This window comes from Ursus americanus, chromosome 32, assembly GCF_024610735.1.
Source record: "Ursus americanus isolate L20-20 chromosome 32, mUrsAme1.1.p, whole genome shotgun sequence".
In the NCBI taxonomy this organism is placed as follows: Eukaryota; Metazoa; Chordata; class Mammalia; order Carnivora; family Ursidae; genus Ursus; species Ursus americanus.
Window position 1 is genome coordinate 24,253,525 of NC_142158.1, and position 23,357 is coordinate 24,276,881.

General features: G+C 42.5%; 1 pseudogene; it reads left to right on the plus strand.

The window, feature by feature from the left end:
* The first annotated feature begins 4,271 nt into the window (after window positions 1-4,271).
* On the plus strand, window positions 4,272-21,186 carry LOC123791067 (large ribosomal subunit protein eL31 pseudogene; annotated as a pseudogene).
* The last annotated feature ends 2,171 nt before the right edge of the window (window positions 21,187-23,357 follow it).

The window sequence follows — 23,357 nt, forward strand, 5'->3', positions numbered from 1 at the left end:
AGCATCACTCCTAGAAGGCACTTACACTTTCTGAGGAAAATAAAGCTTCCAGAAAAGTTATGGTGCTCTATTGGGGCATTTCGAGCACTAATTCATTTCCGAGGGGCAAGGCAGCCTTCTCCTTCATCATATGGCAGATCTGTGCCCGTGGTGCTGACCTCCCCACGGTGTAGGTAAGGCTCAGCCTTGGAACCTCCTAAGGCCAGCGGGCACCGTGACCGTGGGTGGTCAGCGTGGGACCCTGGGGCCGGCAAGGGAGACGCTGGAAGCATGCCTCCCTCCCTCTAGGGCATGCCATCCTTGCTTATGATTTCTCTCAGGTCCTTGCCCACCAAGAAAAAGTGGCTCAAGCGTTGGTATTTTTAAAAAGTGGTAATTAATTCTACCTGGTCCCCAAGATTGAGAACTACTGATTACATATGAAATGTATTCCTTTTGCCAACATGTGAACCTGCGGTTGGAAATTCAAACGTACTGTGTATATTTTAGTTGAATAGCAGAAAGAAAAAACAAAAACGAATCCTTCAGGTTGCCTACCTATAATGTTAAAATTCTGTACCGGTCAGAAAAAAGAAAACGATTCTTAACGGAGCAAATCTATATGGCTGCCGTACACCCACATATCTGTGATGGGCGACAGTCATGTGGTTGTCACACCCTCGCCCAGCACCTTGGTCCTTCCTCTCTTCCAGTGCTGGCTGCCTTGTGTTGAGACTTTTTGTTGACCTAGCGTCCTCCTCAGTGGACTTGAGAGCTCTCCGTGGGCAGGGGCAGGACACACATTCATCCTAATGGCCCCCCAGTTCTTTCACTCTGCCTGGCAAGTGGCGTGTCTTCAGTATTTGCAGAAGGAAAGGGGGGATGCTGTTAGGAAAGCCCAGAGACACCCAAGTTTCCCGCAGGAGGACATCAGGCTTTCCTTTCACAGCAGACTACCCTCAAATAGCATGGTTCCCAATGACTAAAAAAAATGCTAATTCTCAACCATAAGTACTGAATTAAAATCTCTGTAGCAAGTAATTTAGAAAAGGGTGTGTGTGTGCGTGTGTGGAAAATGGATGATGTGGTTTATGAAAATCAATCAAAACCTATATGTATTTAATGACTAATACATTTCTCTTAATTTTAGGTATTCAGAAATAGAAGGCACACATTCCATTTTCCTTTGCATTTTGCAGAACGAGGCCAGTGAGGTGGTGGCTGTCCAGGCCTTCGCTAGAAGTCTGCCCTTTCCAGCCTAGATAAGGAAAGATAATCTCTTCCTAAGCTCTCTGGAAATGTCCATTTTGATACATGCACTATTATCTATCTATTTATTTATTGGCCACACACTCTCTGGCAGTCTGAGGAAGTTTGTGGATCACTTCTCAGTGCTTTTATATGCATATGCAGTACAATAAACAGGATTATCAAGGAAACTAATGGTATTAAATATTCTAGCTTAAGAACTCTTGCCTTGGAAAATCTAAATACTTCCAAGGTGAAATTGCAGAGTGACCCTGATGGTCTCTGTTCCCACTTTTATCCAATAAGAAAACAAGTTCAAAAAGAGCCAAGACAACATAAAAGGGTGGGAAGGAGACTAGATGACGGTATTTACTGAACTTCATTAAACTTGAAATCACGTTTCTTCTCCGAAGTGACCTTTTTAATGACTAGCAGATTCCCCATTTTCACATTTAAAAGAACACACTAGACTTCCCAAACCGTCAACTCAAATCATATGGACCCTTCCTAAGACCTTAAAAAAAATAACATGGAGGCAGTTTATTCTTTCATCTTTTTGTATTACAGATGAGGGAGACAACTGGAGCTCAGAAAGACTGAGTCTAGCTTGCAGCAGCATGTAAGTAAAGTGGCAGTCGAGCCCGGGGCCCAAATCTCCTGCATCTGCATCAGCACCCCCTCCTTGGACGTATTCGGTCAGTCACGTGCAGGAATTGTGAAAGCCGGCTACGAAACCATTGGCAGCTTGAAATCAACCACACTGGGACTATTTACACCACAGAAACGGGCAAACACTACAATCAGGGTTGTTGTTTTCCCTCCGGAGAGCTGACTGACGTGGTGTGATGTATTTAATTATGCCAGCTTCTAATCACGTGTTCTTTCATTTCAACCCCAGAATCCAAAGTGCTTAAGAATATGAAGCCTAATGGTTCAGCATGAAGCTCTCAGGTCAGAGGGTCTTTGATCCTATGCCACTGATTACCTGTATGGCCTTGGGCAAGTTCATTCCCCCGTCTGGGATTCAACTGCTTCTGTAAAACAAAGATAGTAATACCATGCACCCCAGTGAGGTAGATTCGTGATGCCGTGCTCGCACGTGCTAAGCAACCAATGGCCGTTAGCTGTGATTATTTTCCTCTTCTTCTTCTTTCTCCTTTTCTGACTCCGATGCTCATCATAGCAGACTGACATTATTTGCACTGAGATGGGTACGGATATTTTTAAGAGATTACAGGCAAAAAGCAAAAACACCCCCCCCCCAAAAAACCCATATAACCAACTTGGGATTCTGGAGAGTGGAGGGTCAGCCTGTGGTTCCTAACTTTCGTGGGTAACAGAGATTGGAAGGGCCATTGTCATTTCTGCATAAATTCTGTGAGCATCACGATTCAGAGAAATTATTGAGCGACGTGACTTCAGCATGGTTTTAGAGATCTAAGAGAAGGCAGATTAGAAGTATACACTGTATTCAGGGTCTTTAGGCAAAGACCAAGTTGCAGACTGTACACAAAACAGGCAATCATGGGGCCTTGGAGGCCACAGCAGTCACATAGCTCCCTTCATGAATGTGTTTTCCTTTGTGGCGTCTAGCGGCCAATTTGCACACGTGCCGAGACGTACTGTATTTTTCAGAGCTAAGAATTCCTCCCTTAATGAGACTGAGCTTTAGGGAAAGAAGCTTTGCCTGCAGGCTCTGGGGGACTTAGTCTACAGGAGCAAGGAACTGGAATGTCAAGTTGGCTCTGTCTGGAGGGCTACAAGCCAGGGAGACACCCCCGCCCATTTCCATTGGCATTGGTATGCCCCTGGAATGGGTCCCATAGGTTCTGTCCCATCTTTTGGGCTTCTCTGAAGTCAGACTGCTATTGAACACAGGACTGCTGTGACAGAGAAAGGGTAGAGAAGCAGCTTGGAAGAGGTGGGGCAGAACCACCCTACTTCCGCTCATCCCAGCCCAACCACAGAGGAGCAAAAGGGGACAGTGTTATTACCGTGGAACCCTAGGTTCAAATGAAATCCCAAGGAAATACAGAATGACGGCATGCCATTCTGATAGACTAAGTGTTACAGGCAGTAAGTTCTATCAGTTCAAAGACAGGACAGGTCACCTGGCTCTCCTTGCCCTGCCTTTCCCACAGGCTCGTCTTGGCCCACCTACTCTGGGCTTGCTCCTTTGCACAGCTGAAGGTCCACTCCCAGAAAATGGCATCAGCTGGGACAACAGGAACCCTCTAAATAGCCAGGCTGTGGCCCTGGAGACATCAGCCTTCCAGTCCCTGAAGAAAAAGATGTTTTAACCCAAATACCAATGTATAATAACAGAACTGCAAAAAAGAAAAATAGACACAATTTCCATTTATTGAGTGTTTGCCGTGTGCCAGGCACACAGGGTAATCTTCCCAGTCATAAATACAACAATAAACACATGCATGGGGCCTTCTACGGCCACCGTTCCAAATGCTTTACATATAATAACTTATTTAATCCCCACAACAACCCTATGAGGGAGATATTCCCATACCAACTCCATGAGGTAAGACCTATGTCCCTTTCACAAATGAGAAAAAGGAAGCGTGAAGAGAGAAGTATTGTTCAGATCACACATCTAGTAAATACAGGCTTGTGCATTCAAACCCACGCTGTCTAATCTGGGTTCAAATTCAAATCTTGTGCTCTTAAACACTAATATTCAAACATGGGATTCCTACAGAGGAGTGTTCAGTTGTAACAGTCTTTGAGTGGCTTGGAAGAGCCTAAGAGAAGGGAGGGGATAAATAGAAACTCATCGTGGAGTCTTTCAGGGAAGGGTTAAAAATCTAAGAGTCGGTGACTAGTGAGACCCCCGTCCCATAAGAATTATTAGCAAAACGGACTTTTCAGCAAAGTGTTCCTTTAAGGATATTTGAACTCTGTGGTATGCTAGTAAATTGGTTCTCTGGGGAAGAAAAGAATGGCTTGTAGTGTTTGCCAATTTCTATGGTGTAAATATTCCCACCATGGCCGAGTTCAAGATTCCAGCAGTCTAATAATCTGTTTGCAAGATGCCTGAGTATTTAACAATTGGTTCTCGAAAGCCTGTAGGCATTGGCTTCAGCACTTGGCAGTCTGGGCTCCAGGAGCGGCTTACTCGACTCCCTCCAGGAACCATATCATTTTATAATGCCTGTACATTCAGGGCAGACTTCACAGTAAACACACAGCTCTGTGATGTTCCAAGACCGTAGGTAGTCTCTTTCCTGCTCTCCCTCCCAAGCAATGTGTACTTCTTGTATTTAATGAAAGACATTTTTACTTTTGTTGTTCTTGGTTTTAAGAGGAAGGTGAGACATTTATATTTCTCTTCCCTTGACCTTACAATAAATCTAACAAATGTGTGTGGCTTTTGGAGTGGGAATGACTCTTGGTTGGGTAAAAGCTTTCCTCCGTGAATTGGTCGGCCTTTGGGAGACCTGAGAAACCCACAGATGTTACGTTTACACATACACAGGCGTGCGCACATGCGCGCGCACACACACGTGTGCATGCAACACTGTTTACTGTGAGCCCTCTGCAGCCTGGGGCATGTCTGAACACACAGCACTCACCAGTTTGGATCTGCACCTGTTCCCAACCACTTTCTCATACTTGAGCTGTACATAATATTTTGAGCCCCCGAGAGCCAGGCAAGTCACTTTGTAAGTACATGATTACCATGAGGTCATGATGTGAATTCAGACCTAGCAAATGAAATGGCAATTACCCTTTGAGAAACGATGTAACTCTAAGGATAATCACCATGTTCTGTGTAATTTTTTTTTTTAGATCTTTGGGGGTACTAATTTGTAAAGCACATATAACCAAATGAATAATTATATAGCAAGGGGCTGAAGGCAATTACAGAATAATTGCATGCTATTTGACCCCTCTATGAAAACAGGCTTAATAGAATGTTCCCCTAAACTGTTACTTGTACCTATGGAAGACTTTAAGGTTATTCTTTTTCCTTAACTCTTTTGAATAATGTTTTTGGCCAAATGTACTAAAATATAGGCCCTAAGTGTAGGTTAGAAACTCAGTATAAAGCTTGATTTTTTTCCCCCTATGTTACAGGAAGGAGATTTAAGAGAAATTCAATACTTGATTATAAAATAGGCTTTGTGTTAGATGACTTTGCTCATTTCCAGGCTAATGTGAGTTCTGAGCACGTTTAAAGAGGTTAGGCTGAGCTATGATGTCCAGTAGGCCAGGTGTATCAACTATATTTTTGACTTAGGGTACTTCCAAGTTATGATGGGTTTACTGGGATGTAAGTTGAGGAAGATCTGTATAGAATTACTCAACATTTTTAAGAATATTATTAGATTAGTCTTTGGATTTTAAACAGCATTTCAGACCTTTAAACGTTCACATGCATGTGATTTGCCCGATGTCTTCTATCTCCTGGCTCAAAGATTCTCCCCCATGCCACATATATGTACTTCTTTACTTTTATCCTGATCTTTATTAGTTTCCCTTCCTGACGTAAGATGAGAAAGAGAGAGAAAGGGAGAAGTACAGCCACATTTGTTATGAGAATGAAATGGAGTAAGAAGTTGGCGATACGTGGGACGCATTTTGCAAGCCCGTACAGAAGCTAGAAAGAGTCCCGCATTAATAAACACACAAGAAACTTGCCCTACTATGTATTCTTCTAAAACAGACTGCAGTGATGATCAACTTTAAAAGCCAATAAATGATAACAGTGTTGAGTATCTCATGTAATTTGCTGAACCCTGTACTGAAACTGAAAAAGGGAATGGGTGTGTGTGTACAGAATGATTGTAAGCGTATTGGCTGTTTACCCTCATGATTGTGTGGCTGACCAGGAGCAAAAGCTTGTTGCCACTGCCCACCATCACAAGATAGTATCAGACCCCATATCACTACCCTGGGAAAAGATGAAAATTCAAAGCACGGTTTCTACTGATTTAGTATCACTTTTGTACATTGTGAAGCCAAAAAAAAAAAAAAATCATAAGTCAAACCATCATATTGTGGGGGGCCCCTGTAATCTAGAATGATCTACTTGTTTGCCGCTACTCACCCTCCACCCCCACTGCTCCCGGACCCTGCCTCTCACTCCATTCCTGCCTTTGGCAATTTCTTGTGCTGATCGTGCTTCCAAGTGGTCCAGAATGAGAAACTACAAAAAGCCAAAGAAATAATCTGGTAGAAAATTATTTCTTGTATTTTAATAAGAGATTCATTACAGTTGACCTTTGAACAAAATGGGGTTGAACTGCATGGGTTCACTTCTATGAGGATTTTTTTACTGTCTTATACTATAAATGCATTTTCTCTTCCTTAGGATTTTTTAAATAACATTTTCTTTTCTCTATCTTTATTGTAAGAATATAATATATAATACATATAGCATACAAAATAGGTGTTAAGTGACTATTATCTGTAAGGCTTCAGGTCAACAGTAGGCTATTAGTAGTTAAGTTTTTAGGGAGTCAAAAGTTACATGCAGATTCTTGACCACACAGGGGGTTGGCCTTCATGCTGTCCAAGGGTCAACTGTACTGCTTACTTCTACTTTTAGGAAATTTTAGAATTTTTTCTTGAAGAATATTGTTTGCTCCAATCCAGTGGATACAGAAGTGTCCTAAGAGCTAAACTTGGCCAGCACTGGAACTTTCCAACACCACCAGTGCTCTTAATAAAGTCTAGGTGGTGGAGTTTAGAAATGTACTTATATTATACTTGCAATTGAAACTTGTGGTTTTCCAAGCCTTTGTGAAATTATCTACTTCCAAACTCTGTTGCCAAAGTGACTCAGGTCTCTTCCATCTCCAGAGGATGTGGTGCTGGGGGATGACAAGTATGGGGGTAGATGCAAACTGACGATCGATGATCTTCTCCTAGATTCTTCATGTCACTAATGCTCATTCCACTGATAATTAAAAATGGAACAGCCATTTTTCATTTACTTTATCATTCAACATGCCTTTGTTTCTATATAAGTTAAATATGGTCACAGGCACCAAAATCATTTAAATATAAAAGAACAGAAATAGTCAGATTTCTTCTGTTAAGCATAACATAATGAGAAAAGTGAACGGCAAGCCAACAAAATCATTGCAGAGTTTAGGTTCACCGTTTCATGGTGAATTAAAAGTCATGCTGACTTAGTAGAACACATTTGTGAAAACTAGACTTCTTAACAGATTTAGGAATGTTTTCAAGATGCATATCAGATAAATGATGAGCCCTTAAAATACAAGCCTCCACCAAGTGCCCAGTTAGTCAGCTTCTTTGACTTCCAAAGATGGCTGCCACTGGGGATGGACTTGTATTTTAAAATTGTTGGGGATGTTTGACATAGTTGGAAATTGAAAAGGGTATAACTGGAAAGTGAGGTGGAGACAGCATATGTTAAATATTCTTTCATGAAGTGTGGTTAACAAGGACTCGTTGGAAGTCATAGTTTAAAAGGTATGTAGTGCTACAAATGAGGTTTTGGAGGGCTATTTATTTAGGATGGAAACTTTTAAAATAAACTTATTGGCTGAGGAAAAAAGAATTGGAAGAAAATGACAAGTTGGAGGTAGAGGAGACAGAAGAGTCCATTGTCGGAGCTCCAGAAAGACATGGGACAGGGCCAAGAGCAAGGTGGAGGTGTTGGCCTTGGGCATCCTTCTTACCCTCTGAAACTGAAGTAAAGATGGCATGGGTACAGGAGGACTTAGCAGTTCCCATCTGTCTGAACCTGGCTTCCAGAGTTAAGAGCAATGCTGCAAAAATGTTTCGATCAGAGACAGAGACTGTTATCTCCCCAGACATAGATATTGTGATACTATTAATGCAGTCCAAGATTGAATTAGCTTTTGGGGCGCCTGGCTGGCTCAGTCAATGGAGCACGTGGCTCTTGACCTCAGGGTTGTGCGTCTGAGTGCCATGTTGAGTGTAGAGATGATGTAAAAAAATAAAATCTTTTTTTTAAGGATTGAATTAGCTTTTTTAGACAATAAATCACTTTTCCTTGGGAAATAGTATAATATAAAGATAGATAATAAGGGTTCTGGCATTACGTTCAAATCCTGGCCTACCCACTTACTAGCTGGAGGATTTTGCTCAAGTTATTTATAATTCTCAATTTTCAAAAAAAATAAAATAAAATAGAGATAATAAAAATAATAAATCTACCTCCGAGAATTACCCTGAGAACTACATGGGAGATAACTAATAGTAACCATTCAGGAAATACAAACTATTGTTTTGATTGCTGTTACTACTCTTGTGGTAAATGAAAATCAGTAGATATTTTTGTAGGGTTATTAAGAAACATTTCCCCCATTCTATCTATGTACTGTTGATGTTTTTAGACTCAGGGGTAAGACTTTAACCCTATTGAATTGTGTGCATGTTAGATTCATTTTATTGTTCCATTCTCCTAAGATCCTTCTGTGTTCTGACGCCATCACTCCATGTATTTATTGCCCTCTCCAGCCTGCGGGATCTGTGAATGTCTCGAGAGTCCTGGGGCCGCCACTGCTACTGCATACTCTGTATCCCCTTCCACCTCCTTCCCTACTGACAGAGGCTAGGTCTGGTTCAACCCAAGCAGTGGGCTCAATTGCAGCACGCTGTCTCCCAGCATCCCTTGCAGGTAGGAACAGTCATGTGACACAGTTCTAGCCAATGAGGCAAAAGCACAAGGCACCACGTGGGTGTCCAGTATGTTTATTAAAGAGGCTAGAGCCATGAGAAGGAGAGCGGGATCCTAAGAATGATGGAGGATAAGGAAAAGGAGCGAGGCGGGGGGCTTGATGTCCTCGTCGGCTGCTGTGCAGGCCCTTCACTGTGCGACTGTGGAGTCCTTGTCGTGACGAAAACAACCCCTATTTGGTTCTGCCTCCGCCATCAGGATTCTGTTACATTTAGCAAATGCAATTCCTACCTGCTACAGATGCCATCTGTAATCTCATCTAAATATTGGGGAGGGGGGCAGGAAAACTACACGGAATGGAGCTAAAGCTGGAACACTACAGCGTATCTTTACAAACCATCTTCCACTTTGTTTTACTCCAGATTTCTTGAACTATACCTGACGTATACCATCGTGTAAGTTTAAGGTGTACAAACGTGACGAGTTATGTACATAGCTTATAATGTCTTACTTTGCAACATGTGCCCATAGGTAAGAGTCGCACCTGTGTTGGCCTTTGTCTCCATGATTAGGTCATTGAGATTGTGTCTGCTGGGTAGGTGGTATCATTCAGTATAGATTTGTAAAACCAAAGGGGATCATGCAGTGATCAACTCCTTGTGGTACAGACAAGGGAACTGGGGCCCCACTCAGGCCACCAGGAAGTCCTAGGGTCCGCGCAGCCCACAGTCTCACGGCCAGTGTATACTGCATTGCACCACCCCGTTTGAGTCAACTCATGCACACATTCCTTCTGTCTTACACTCTCGCTTCAGGATCTCATTTTACTTTACCCCTAATTATATTATTAACTTTTAAAACATCCTCGGGCATCAATGCCGGACTAAAGAAAGTGTTTGTTTTCCAGGTGAGCACTCTTTGGTTCTCAGTACCCTGGTGTCCTGTCCACAGTCACAAAGAACCGGTAGTAAGGCAGAAGGCTGAAGACCACTTTTGCAGCTATAGGAAGGAGACTGAGAAAGGGCCTCGAATGCCCCGTTGAACTTGAGGTGGGTCACTCTGCCCCCCGCCCCTCTCCCCACCCCCGTTGTTGGGATCTCGTAGAAATGGCTTTTCCCCAGTAATATCTGTCGTGCTTCTAAGTGGAAAACAATTTGTGGATTTCTCGTACCACCCCGAAACGGGACAATACTGGCACAAACATTTCCTTGATATTTAATAGCTCCCTAACTCCCTCCAACTGCTGCAGCTGCCCTACGACAGACACAGGGGAGATTAGATACGGCATTTGCACCTGGCCAGCCATAAACTGCTTCCCAGTCGCACACGAAGGTTAACAGGCCCAATTCCCTTCCCTCCTTAGACCCAGCGTGTGAAAACATGAAAGAGAGCTGTAATTATTGATAAACAATAAAAACTTCTGTGGCGTGTGTAACATGAATGGATTTATTTACCTGCTCGGAGTGGAAGCGGACCTTTTCCTGGTTGTTGACATGCCTCCTCTTCCCTGTGCCCTTTTTTTTTTTTTTTTCAAGATTTTATTTTTTTAAGTAACCTTTACACCCAATGGGGAGGCTCGAACTCCCAGCCCCGAGATCAAGAGCCACACCGACAGAGCCGGCCCGGAGCCCCTGCGTGATGTGCTTTACATTCCAGTGTTAGACGGTAGGGTTGGTTTCTGTCAGAGGGAACTCATGACTGCGTGCTGTCAGCCAGCGAGTGAGTCTACCCTTCACAGAGCAGGAACTTTTCTCTCCATAAGTTTGTCTAGTTCTTTCTGGTGCATCTGTCCCCCACCCCCAACCAGGCTTTGCTCTCATGACCCCTTTTTTGTGACCCAGCATTGATCCTGAGGCAGGACAAGTGGGGCTCAGCTTGGGAAGCAGGGCGGGGCTGAGTGCGGTTCATGGAGTCCCCTCCGTAATTATGATTCAGGGGATCCTGGCTGGCTGAAAGCAGGATTAAAATGTTTATAGACTTCTGCGGCCAGCTGTCATCTACTTAGCCACAATGTGGTAATTTGAGAGCATAAAAAAAAGAGAGACTCCATATTAGCAGATCATTTGAATATGCCCCCCTCTTTTCCCTCCACAAATCCTAATGCTCTACACTTTTGTTACCAGTATGTTCTATAAGCATGAATCATTCTGAGAAGTGAATAACTCCTTTGACCATGGGGAGTTCAGAGGCACACAAGGAACTGTAGCTGAAATGGAAACTTGCCATACTGGTGACACGTTCCACTCCTGTTTTCTACTAGTTTCTAAACTTTTCAAGTACGAGAGCCCGTTTTTTACCCAATACTAGTCATTTTGTTTTAGTCTCTGTGGATTGAGATGACCAAAAGCTGCCATGAAATCAGCATAGTTTGTATTTATTAATCATCACAACAGCCACTTACACATGAAAAATAGTACGTATATGCCAGGACATTCTTTATTCTGTCCTTGATAATACTTGGTATAAATATAGATTTCAGGACTCCTTAACGAAACTTCAAGGGTTCCCAGGGGTTCGAGGGCCAAATTATACAGTCACTCTTCGAAAGAGTGAATGACTCTGGCAGAAGGAATTTAGAGAGAGGGCTGTTAAAAGAATCTTCCAAAAACTTGCAGAATAAGGTCTTTGGTATGCCATGTTCCACAGGACAGATGAAGGGAACACTCGGAAGCTAGCTCTTGAATTTCCAGCAATAACTGTAGGTGTTATGCTCCTGCAATTTGACCTATGGGCACTGTATTTTTTTTTAATGGACCAATGTAATTAGATAAAATTCATAATCAACTCAAATATTTTTTTATCTCCTTGGGGCGCCTGGCTGGCTAAGTCAGTGAAGTGTGCAACTCTTGATCTCCGCGTTGGGGGTTTGAACCCTATGTTGGGTGTAGAGCTTACTCTAAAAAAAAAAATTTTTTTTTTTAGTATCTTTTATCTTATTATGGTGCATAACCCTTAACTGGTATAATCACTGTACATTAACCACAGTGACTACACTTGAAAATCCCTATCTGGTAAAACTAAATTAGATAAAGCACGGAGTACAGAATGCACAACCTGATTTAATTTTTACATGAGCTTATTAACCAAATACTGAGCTATCGCATATCATCTAAATCATGTTCTCACCCTTTATTCAGGCCTGTAAAATAATATTCATGTCATCGGATATGTTTTAAAAGTTCTTTCTAGCTTCATTACCCTTTGGATTTGAGGCAAGCAATGGTTTCCACAAGAGTCTCCAATTCACACTTTCAAACACAGAGCAGAATTTAGTGTAAATTATAGTCCTTTCTTCTCTAAAAAGTGCAAAGAAAAAAACACACTGTATCTCATTTTTCAGTAATCCTCAACTGTTGATATTTCCTCCTGGGAGTCTACACTTCCTGATGGAATTACGTTGGGTCTGTCATCTAAAGAACCTATGTTTCACTGGGTGAGAAGAAATGAAAGGATCAGCCTCACGCCTAAGCCGAACTATTCCCTGGATAATCCTCTCCCGAGAGCAAACATTAGAAAAGGCAAAGAGAAACGTCACATGAGCAGCTCCAAGCCTGCACAGCCCCAGGAGGAATACTTCGAGACTTCCTTGGGTGCCTAGTTACAAGAATGATCTGGTCCGTGGTGATGAAAGATACACATTCCCATAAAGTGTTTATACAAGTTAAAGAGTGACCCCCACCAAGGAGGCAGGGAAGCTGATAACCTGTCCTAGTCAGGCTGCCCAGAGAGATCTTTGAAAGCCCAGGGACACACTCACATAAACTCAACTGCCCCGATGATCCGCGGCGAACCTGCCAACATCTTAAGGCTTCGCACCTATGCAGACCTTCCAAAAGAGCAAAAATCAAATGCTTCGGTCTCAGTCCTGTTCTGTAGCACAGGGTTGCATTCTTCACAGAGTGTAACACCTTCCTTTACCCCAAAGACGCCACCTCCCTCTCCCCAAGTCCACCACAGAGCTCGCTCTCCCTGGATTTGCATCCAGGTGCAAATTCATACATGCGGTGGGAATCCTTCATCCAAATGCAAATCATTTTGCAAGATCAAAATTCTTTTGCTATCAACAGTAGGGGCCAGCCTCTACGAAAATTTGCATTTTAACTGGTAATATAGGTACAGCCATGGGTTAGAGAAATGAAGGGACAAAGAGATCATTACAAAAACAAATTAACAAACAAATGAGATATGAATATACTCTATTAACTGTCTACATTTTTGAAACAGGAAGAGACAAGAATTTAGAACGCTGAAATGCATCCAGCTGAAAAGGGGCAAAAGGAATTTTAATGAATTACAAACAACTTGAGATGCAGACTGGATAATTAGAGTCTCCATTATTGTAACTCCGTGGAAAACTGGCTTGATTTAGCCCCCTTTAGATGATTGCTTGTAGTTTAAGACAGCTAAGTTATAAAGCCAAGCTAATATTAGAAAAAGTTAAAAACATTTCCAGCCAAATATTTTAAAATGACTTGCTAACATTTTAGGACACTGTTTGCTATATTATTAAAAAAATGAAACCAGAAAGTGTTCCCAAATTTAGTTCCAAAAAGTCCTGTGTTCATTTGTACATTATACCATCCTCTATAATCCAAATATATGGACACCGAGACACCAACATATCCAGAGTCAGGGATCTGGATAAGCGTGAGAGCAATAAAAATGACTGACAGGAGAAGTACCCCCCACAATTTGTGAGATAGAGTTGTAAGTACCTTGACCATTGAGGAGAGCCCCAGTGAGAGCATAAACTTGGGCAATGACCCATGTCACATACCCTTGTCCTCCCCACCAGACACATAGATTTATATCCCAGGAGCTTTAGGGTTAGACTCTGGCCCTCTGAAGACCTGAGCCCCCTCGACACACAGGCTAGAAGTGGTTCAAGGCTTACCTAGAGATGGATCCCCTAAATCTGATATGCAGAACACAGTAAGATCAGCCCTAGCAACCATGGGGGAATGAAGGACACCAAGAGCATTTTCTCACTTCTAGGCTTTTCCAACTGTGGTTAAAATTGGTCATGGACAATAATGAAGAAGACTGCAAGTTTCTTTGAGCAAGTAAAGTCTCCTGCCACTGTTTTTTTCTGCCAGCTCCCTACCTGACATTTGACTTTTTTTTTTTTTAAGATTTTTTATTTATTTATTATTTTATGTGATGGAGAGAGAGACAGTCAGCGAGAGAGGGAACACAGGCAGGGGGAATGGGAGAGGAAGAAGCAGCCTCCCAGTGGAGAAGCCTGATGTGGGGCTCGATCCCAGAACTCCAGGATCATGCCCTGAGCCGAAGGCAGACTAACTTAACGACTGAGCCACCCAGGCACCCCCTGACATTTGACTTTTAAACCGTTGACTACAGTAGGAACCAGAGGCTAGATTAGCGGACAGACTCTACTTGGAATCATCTCGTGTGATTACTGGCACATGGTAATCCCCATTTGTCTCTCTTCTATTTTTTTTAAATAATATTTTTTTATTATATTATGTTAGTCACCATACAGTACATCCCTAGTTTTTGATGTAAAGTTCCATGAATCATTACTTGCGTATAACACCCAGTGCACCATGCAATACGTGCCCTCCTTACTACCCATCACCAACCTATCCCATTCCCCCACCTCCCACCCCTCTGAAGCCCTCAGTTTGTTTCCCAGAGTCCCTAGTCTCTCATGGTTCATTCCCCCTTCTGTTTACCCCCACCTTCTTCTTCCCTTTCTTCTCCTACCGATCTTCCCACTTCTTATGTTCCATAAATGAGCGAAACCATATGATAATTCTTTCTCTGCTTGACTTATTTCGCTTAGCATTATCTCCTCCAGTGCCGTCCATATTGCAGCAAATGTTGAGAAATCGTTCTTTTTAATGGCTGAGTAATAGTCCATTGTATATATGGACCACATCTTCTTAATCCAGTCATCTGTTGAAGGGCATCTCGGCTCCTTCCACGATTTAGCTATTGTGGACAATGCTGCTATGAACATTGGGGTGCATACGGCCCTTCTCTTCACTACGTCTGTATCTTTGGGGTAAATACCCAGTAGTGCAATTGTTGGATCATAGGGTAGCTCAATTTAAATTTGTGTGGAACCAGAAAAGGCCCCGAATTGCCAAGGAATTGTCGAAAAGGAAAAACAAAGCTGGGGGCATCACGTTGCTGGATTTCAAGCTATACTACAAAGCTGCGATCACAAAGACAGCATGGTACTGGCACAAAAACAGACACATAGACCAATGGAAGAGAATAGAGAACCCAGAAATGGACCCTTGGCTCTTTGGGCAACTAATCTTTGACAAAGCAGGAAAAAACATCCAGTGGAAAAAAGACAGTCTCTTCGATAAATAGTGCTAGGAAAATTGGACAGCTACATACAAAAGAATGAAACTTGACCACTCTCTCACACCATACACAAAGATAAACTCCAAATGGATGAAAGACCTCGATGTGAGACAGGAATCCATCAAAATCCTAGAGGAGAACACAGGCAGCAGCCTCTTTGACATCGGCCAGAGCAACCTTTTCCATGACACATCTCCAAAGGCAAGAGAAACAAAAGAAAAAATGAACTTTGGGGACTTCATCAAGATAAAAAGCTTCTGCACAGCCAAGGAAACAGTCTAAAAAACTAAGAGGCAGCCCACGGAATGGGAGAATATATTTGCAAATGACACTACAGATAAAAGACTGGTATCCAAGATCTACAAAGAACTTCTCAAACTCAGTACACAAGAAACAAATAAACAAATCTCTCTTCTCTTTAATTCCCACCTTCCCTTCCTGCTTTTCTGGAACCAGAGCAGAAGTGCTTTTGGAGGCACACTTTAATGAAGGGCCAACACGTCAGACTGGAATTGTAAAACTCTTCCTTATCACAAAATACACAAAAGGCTTATCTTTATTAAAAGAAAGAAGAAGCTTAGCCCACCCTTTCCTCCTTAATCCTTCTCCGGGTTAGCCCTAAAACTTCCACTCCGAGAGGTCACAGGGCTAGTTAGGCTTCTACAAACTGTGCTTTATTCGTGCTTGCTTTAAAAAACACAGCACTTTCTATTTTCCCATCCAGTCCTTCCCCGAGGTCAATACCTGACTCAAAATTCAATTTTATTCCAAGCTGTGTTACCATTACTGTAGGATACGGTTTGTTTAGGAAGTCCCAAACTCAAGGTCAGGGGTGTATTAAACATTCAATAGAAGTTCTTTACCTTCCCACTCCTTATACTTTTTTTAAAGATTGTATTTATTTATTTATCTGAGAGAGAGAGTGCACAAGCTGGGGGACAGGGGAAAGCAGACTCCCCACTGAGCAGGGAGCCCGCTGTGGGGCTCAATCTCAGGACCCTGAGATCATGACCTGAGCTGAAGGCAGATGATTCACCGACTGAGCCACCCAGGCGCCCTTCCCCCCCACCGCACTCCCTATATTTAAAGCTAAATGGAGATTGGGTGTAGCTTACCTTCTATGCTATCCACTCTACTGAGGAGGCTCCAACCATTTGAATGCTAAGCCTCTTTCTTTTCTGCATGATTTTAACCTTATTCATAGGTTCTGGTGTATATACTACTATTGCTCATTCTATGGTTCATTCAAAAGACAGTTTGCAGTGCCCGATAGGTGGAGTGCAGCATGGTGCGGCCCGGAGGAAGGCAGGATTGTGGCTGACAGGGCAGGCTAGTGGGGAGTGCAGGCTCAGGGATCGTCATGAGCAACTTACTTCTATGCTGTTCCTCCGTCTCCTCATCCTGAAACTGGGGGTAATCCGAATATCCATCTCACAGGGTTGCGGTAAGTAATAAATGGGCGGACCCCGTGCAGTGCACAGAACAATGTCGGACACACAGTGAGCATGTGTTAAGTGATCACTGTTTTGATGTCCCCAGGAGCTAGTACACGGCTTCTTAACTGGGGGTCCACGCACTTCTAAGGTCCACAGATGGATTTAGAGGATCCCAGAATTCCTTGAAATTATTTGCAAAATTCAGAGTTGTTCATGTAGAGAGCGAGTTTATCCTTTTCATCAGATTCTCAAAGGGGGTGTGAAGCAAAAAAGGGTAGGATCCGCTGAACTAGGGGCTAGAGAGATACAAGACAGAAATTTCACCCTCAGAGACCTCACAGTCTAAAAGAGGAGACGGACATTCAGTGATGATAAAATACAACAGCAGTTATGTAGAAATGGCCCAGAATGGAATGGGACACAGAGAAGAGCCCCCAAGGGCAGGAATGCAACAAAGCTTCCCCTGGAATAGGTGACATTTAAGAGAAGTACTGAGTATGAGGTAACCAGATGAAACGGAGGGGTAAGAGCATTCCAGGCATAGTGAGTCAGGTGCAAAGGCAGGAGCTGGCTTTAGTTAGGAAAGAGCACATAGCTGAGTACGCGTGGGCCAAGAGGAAACTACACCAGAGGTAAGGACACTAGAGGCAGTTGAGAGCCTAGTGCATCAAGCCACAAAGTGAACCAGTCAGTGCCTCAACAATGGCACTGGTCTCAGGTGGGGAATGAGCAGTAAGCCCAGGTCCTTCCTTGTGTACACATTAGAAGCTCATGGATCTGTCAATTAATTATTGCGGACATGTGCTGAGATATGTTCCCTAGCATATATCTCAAGCATCTTCTCCCTACCATCCATGACTATCGGTTGTGGTTAGTGATTTTCATGTCAAAATTAGGAAAATCTATTGAGGGGGGCAAAAAAAGGCAAATTTGAAAGCTAACTTATTTATGAAAAAGCATTTCCAATTCAATTTCAATTTGTTCCTGAAATCCAGTTGGAATGACCGAAGTATTCCTTGTGCATGCAACTGAAAGGGTATCTATGATGGTTTCAGTGGTGGTGACTAGTTTTACATATCCTGTAGCTAAACGTCATCGATTTTGTAGCTTCCTAATGATCTGCCCTGAGGAGTTATTATTCCTGATGGCAATTAATCAAAATTAAAACAGACTGCATAGAATGAAGCAAATTCAAACATCCCAGCCTCGGTTAGGAACACCTGCACGTTAAGATTAATCATGGGCCCTGCTTGAATGTGACAGGTGTATCAATATTATAGAGAAAAGAGAAAGCGAACATTTTCCAGCAGAGTTCCAAGCGTATTTCCAAGGAGCAAAGGCTCGGAACCTGAGTCTGTGTTGAATGAAACCACACAAAATCCCCATTACATTGGAATGAAAATTATTTTCTTCCAAAAAGTTTAGATATTTGTGGCAATCTGCATTACTAAACATAAAATGCAGGGAGAGGTAACAGTGAAATGGAGGAACAAAAGTTTTCCGCTGTCTTCCCCCCACCAAAAAAAGCCACCAATTTTGACCATCACCCACAAATGAGGGCACTTTGTGTATGTCCAGGAGTCCAACAAACAAGTTCCAACACACTGTTGGAGGAAAATCCAAGATTGGATACACTGAAGAGGATAAGAACAGTTTCACTCTACCCGCCACCCTACCCCCACAGTGGCACAGTTCAGCTTTGAGAGACCTCGTTTGCCAGTGACTTCTTCACAAGGAAAGTGGGGGCATGTGACGGCGTGCCTGGCTTCCCCACCTAGGCAGGATGCTGCCAAAGAGGCCCCATTCCGTCTTGCCCCATCTAGACTATGGAGATGTGTTGCACGACTGAAGGGTCAGGAGGGGCTGGGAGAACAGCAGCCAGGGCTCTTGGAGGGCAGAAGTGATGCAGATCCGGTCATGTGGACCCCATCAAGAAGCCCCACCATGAACCACTGGGGATGCCTCACTTGTGCGTCCCCCCAGCCGGCCCACGGGTACCCTCAACACTCTGCACAGCTCACCCTTAGCCACCCTGCAACCACCACCACCATGTGGCCAGCTCCCTGTTCACACTGCCAAGGTCAAGGAGTGCAAGTCTCTGCCGAGAGCTAGTGAGCAAGTACAGAAAGCCAGCCCAAATCCGCAGGATTGGGAAAAAGCACAAAAACTTCAGCATTCAGCACTGCCCTAGAGAAGGCAAATGCGAGGCTGTCAGCAGTCAGCTGGGCTTTGGAGGATCAGGAGAAAGAACACGATCTTAAGAATCATCACCCACCCACCAAGAGAGAACAGGAGCAGTGGAGCATGTGTATCCATAGAAAATGTCTGAGAGAGTCTCAGAATGCTTAGCAGGGCTGGCAGAAGGTATTTCTCTCCCAGAGACAATCAGTAGAGACTGCAGAAGGTGATTCCTTCTGCAAATGTGAAGATGGCAACACAAGACTTCAAGGAACATGAAAAATCAAGGAAACATGACACCGCCCAATGAACACAGTAATTTTCCAGTAACCAACCCTAAAGAAATGACGATCTGCAATTTGCCCAATAAAGAATTCACACAGTTGTTTAAAGGAAGTTCAGTGAGCTACGAGAAAATACAGACAGACAATTCAATGAACTCAAGAAAACAATACACAAGTAAAATGAGACATTTAACAGAGATACAGAAATCAAAAAAAAAATTAAAAGAGAGAGAAAAACGGAAAGTCTGGAGCTGAAGAATACAATGAATAAAATGAAAAATGCAATAGAGAGCACTGACAGCAGACTTGGTCAAGCAGAAGAGAGGAGCTGAGAAGTCAAAGACCCGTTATTTGAAATCAAGTCAGAGAAGAACAAAGAAAAAAGAATGAAAAAGAGTGAAGAGGGGGGGCCTGGGTGGATTAGTTGGTTAAGCATCTGCCTTTAGCTCAGGGCATGATCCCAGGGTCCCGGGTTCAAGCCCTGTGTCAGGCTTCCTGCTCAGCAGGGAGTCTGCTTCTCCCTCTACGCCCCCCACTCATGCGCTCTCTCTCTCTCTCTCTCTCCTTCTCTCTCTCAAATAAATAAAATCTTAAAAAAAAAAGAGTAAAAAGAGTTTATGTGAATCATTAGAACACTATCAAGAAAAATAATCTATGCATCACTGGATTACCAGAAAGAGAAGGGAGGAAAAGGGGGCAGAAAAATGATTTAAAGAAATAATGGCTAAGAAATTCCCAAATGGCAAGAAATCTGGACATCCAAATTTATGAAGCTCATAGGTCCCCAAAGAGATTCAACTCAAATCCAAGACAGATTATAATAACACTATCTAAAATCAAAGAGAATTTTAAAACCAGCAAAGACAAACACACAAACCTCATTTACAAGGGAACCTCCATAAGGCTGTCAGAAGATTTCTCAGCAGAAGCCTTGCAGGTCAGGAGAGGAGGAGATGACATATTCAAAGCACTGAAAGAAAAATAAAATTGCCAATCAAGAATACGTTACTCAGAAAAGCTGTCCTTCAACAAACTGAGGGCTTCAGAGAGGAGGGCAGTGGGGGAATGGGATAGGCTGGTGATGGGTATTAAGGAGGGCACGTATTGCATGGTGCACTGGGTGTTACACGTAAGTAATGAATCATGGAACTTTACATCAAAAACTAGGGATGTACTGTATGGTGACTAACATAATAAAAAATATTATTATTAAAAAAATAATAAAAAAAAGAAAAGAAAAGCTGTCCTTCAGCTATTAAGGAGAAATAAAGACTTTCTCAGACAAACAAAAGCTAAGGGAGTTCATCACTACTAGACCTAACTTTCAAGAAATACTGAAGGACTTCTTCAAGCTGAAATGAAAGGACACTAATTAATAACCTGAAAATATATTAAAATATACATTGGTAAAGGTAACTACATAGTCAAATTCGGAACAGTCTAATACTATAATACTATACTATAATATGGTAGTGTGTTAATCACTTCATTCCAGTATAAAGGTTGAAGGACAAAAGTACCAAAGCTTATGTCTGTTAAAGCACAAAAATATTAAAGCTTATAACTGTTGTAGCTTACAGCCACAGTAATTTGGATGCACAATATAAAAAAGATGTAAATTGTGACATCAAAACCATAAAATGAGGGGGAGTGAAAGAGTAGAGTTTTGTATGTAATCAGATTTAAGTTGCTATCTTTCCTTTCCAACCTGGACCCAGCAGAAAGGCTCCTGCAAAGAAGGGTGGCAAGAAGAAGGGCCATTCTGCCATCAATGAGGTAGTGACCAGAGAGTACACCATCAATATTCACAAGTGCACCCATGGAGTGAGTTTCAAGAAGCGTGCCCCTCAAAGAGATCTGGAAATTTGCTATAAAGGAGAGAGGAACTCCAGATGTGCTCATTGACACCAGGCTCAACAAAGCTGTCGGGGCCAAAGGAATAAGGAATGTGCTATACCTTATCTATATGCCATTGTCCAGCAAATGTAACAAGGATGAAGGCTCACCAAACAAGCTTTATACATTGGTTACCTATATACCTGTAACCATTTTCAAAAATCTACAGACCGTTAGTGTGGATGAGAACTAATTGCTGACTATCAAATAAAGATATAAAACTGCAACAACAACAACGAAAAGTTAAGTTGCTATCAGCTTAAAATAGACTGTTACAATGATAAGATGTTATGTAAGCCTCATAGTAACCAGAAAGCAAAAACCTGTAATAGATACATAAAGGTAAACAGAAGGGAATCAAAACATACTACTATGGAAAATCATCAATTCAAAAAGACAGCAAGAAAGAAAGTTTCGAAGGAACTACAAAACAGCCAGAAAACAATCAACAAGATGGCATTAGTAAGCCCTTACTTATTGATAATTACATTAAATGTAAATGGATTCAGTTCTCCAATCAAAAGACTTCCAGTGGATGAACGGGTGAAAAAAAGAAGACCCAACTATCTGCTGCCTACAAGATACTGCAGCTTGAAGGAACCACACAGGTTCAAAGTGAAGTGAAGGACTGGAAAAAAAACATTCCATGAAGGGGTGCTTGGGTGGCTCAGTCAGTTAAGCATCTGCCATTGGCTTAGGTCATGATCCCAGAGTCCTGGGATCCAGCCCCACATTGGGCTCCCAGCTCAGCAGGGAGTCTGCTTCTCCCTTCTCCTGTCCACCTGCTTGTGCTCTGTCTCTCTCTCTCAAATAAATAAATAAAATCTTTTTTAAAAAAAATTCCATGCAAATGAAAACCTAAAGAGAGCAGAAGTAGCTCTACTTGTATCAGACAAAATAGACTCTAAGTCAAAACTGTAACAAGATAAAAGTAGGCCATGATATAGGGATAAAGGGGTCGATTCATCAAGAGGGTATAGTAATTGTAAATATATATGCATTCAACACTGGAGCACCTAAATATATGAAGCAAATACTAATATAGCTGAAGAGAGAAAGAGACAACAATACAATAATAGTAGGGGAATTCAATACCGCACTTTCAATACTGGACAGATCATCAAGGCAGAAAATCAGTAAGGACACAGTGGGTGAAATGAGAAATCAAAAGGGAAATAAAAAATACCTTGAAATACATGAAAATGGAAACACGACATACCAAAACTCATGAGATGCAGCAAAACAGTTCTAAGAGGGAAGTTTATAGCACTAAATGCCGACATTAAGAAAAAGATCTCAAATAAACAGCCTAACTTCATACCACAAGGAACTAGAAAAAGAAGAACCAAACCCAAAGTTAGCAGAAAGAAGAAAATACAAAGATCAGAGCAGAAATGAATGGCATAGAGACCAGAAAAATCATAGAAAAGGTCTACAAAATTAAGAGCTGGCTTCTTGTAAAGATAAACAAAACTGACAAAACTTTAGCTAGACTAACTATCACAAGGAGTTACAATCTAGGAGTACAACAACAAAGATGGGGAGAGAAAAGGAAAGGAAAAGAGGAGAAAGCCAAATACAACATTCCTATCCTTAGAGAGTCTACAGTCTGGTGAAGAATACAACTGAGTATACACAGGTATTTCCTGTACAGGGTGAGAAGTGCTTTAACAGGGAAATGACAGTGTGCTCCTTTTACTAGGGCTCTGGAATCGTCAAGGACAGCTTCTCAATTCTAAGTTGACACCTGAAAAGTTTACTTCCTGATTTTTTTCAGATTTGCATATTTGAAAGATCACTGCTGGACGGAAGAAGAAGGGTTGCAGGGGGACAATACTGAAGGGAGCAGGTAGGAGGCCACTGCAGTGATCCAGGCTAGAGGTGATGGCAGGTGGGCACCAGGCTAGTGGCAGCTGGGCTGGAGAGAAGTGAGGAGCGTCTCAAGATGATTGCGAGGTAGGATTAATAGAATTTGGTAATTGGAAAAAGAAAAGAAAGGAGTAGAAAGAAGGATGATGTCTTTCTTTGGTTTCCCCCAGAAACAGACCTCAAGGCAAGGATTCAAGAGCAAGTAGTTCATTTAAGGAGAACAAGGAATATGGGTAGGAAAGAGAGGAAGTGGTAGGGAGAAGGAAAGGTAGCCAGGAAAGAGTGCCTTATCAAGCCAACTGTACCATGAACTCATGGACAAATCCTAGGAAATGATATAAAACGGGGGCGCCTGGGTGCCTCTGTTGGATGTCTGCCTTGGGCTCAGGTTCTGATCCCAAGCTCCTAGGATCAAGCCTCACATTGGGCTCCTTGCTCAGCAGGGAGCCTGCTTCTCCCTCTGCCTGCCACTCCCCCTACTTGTGCTCTCGCTCT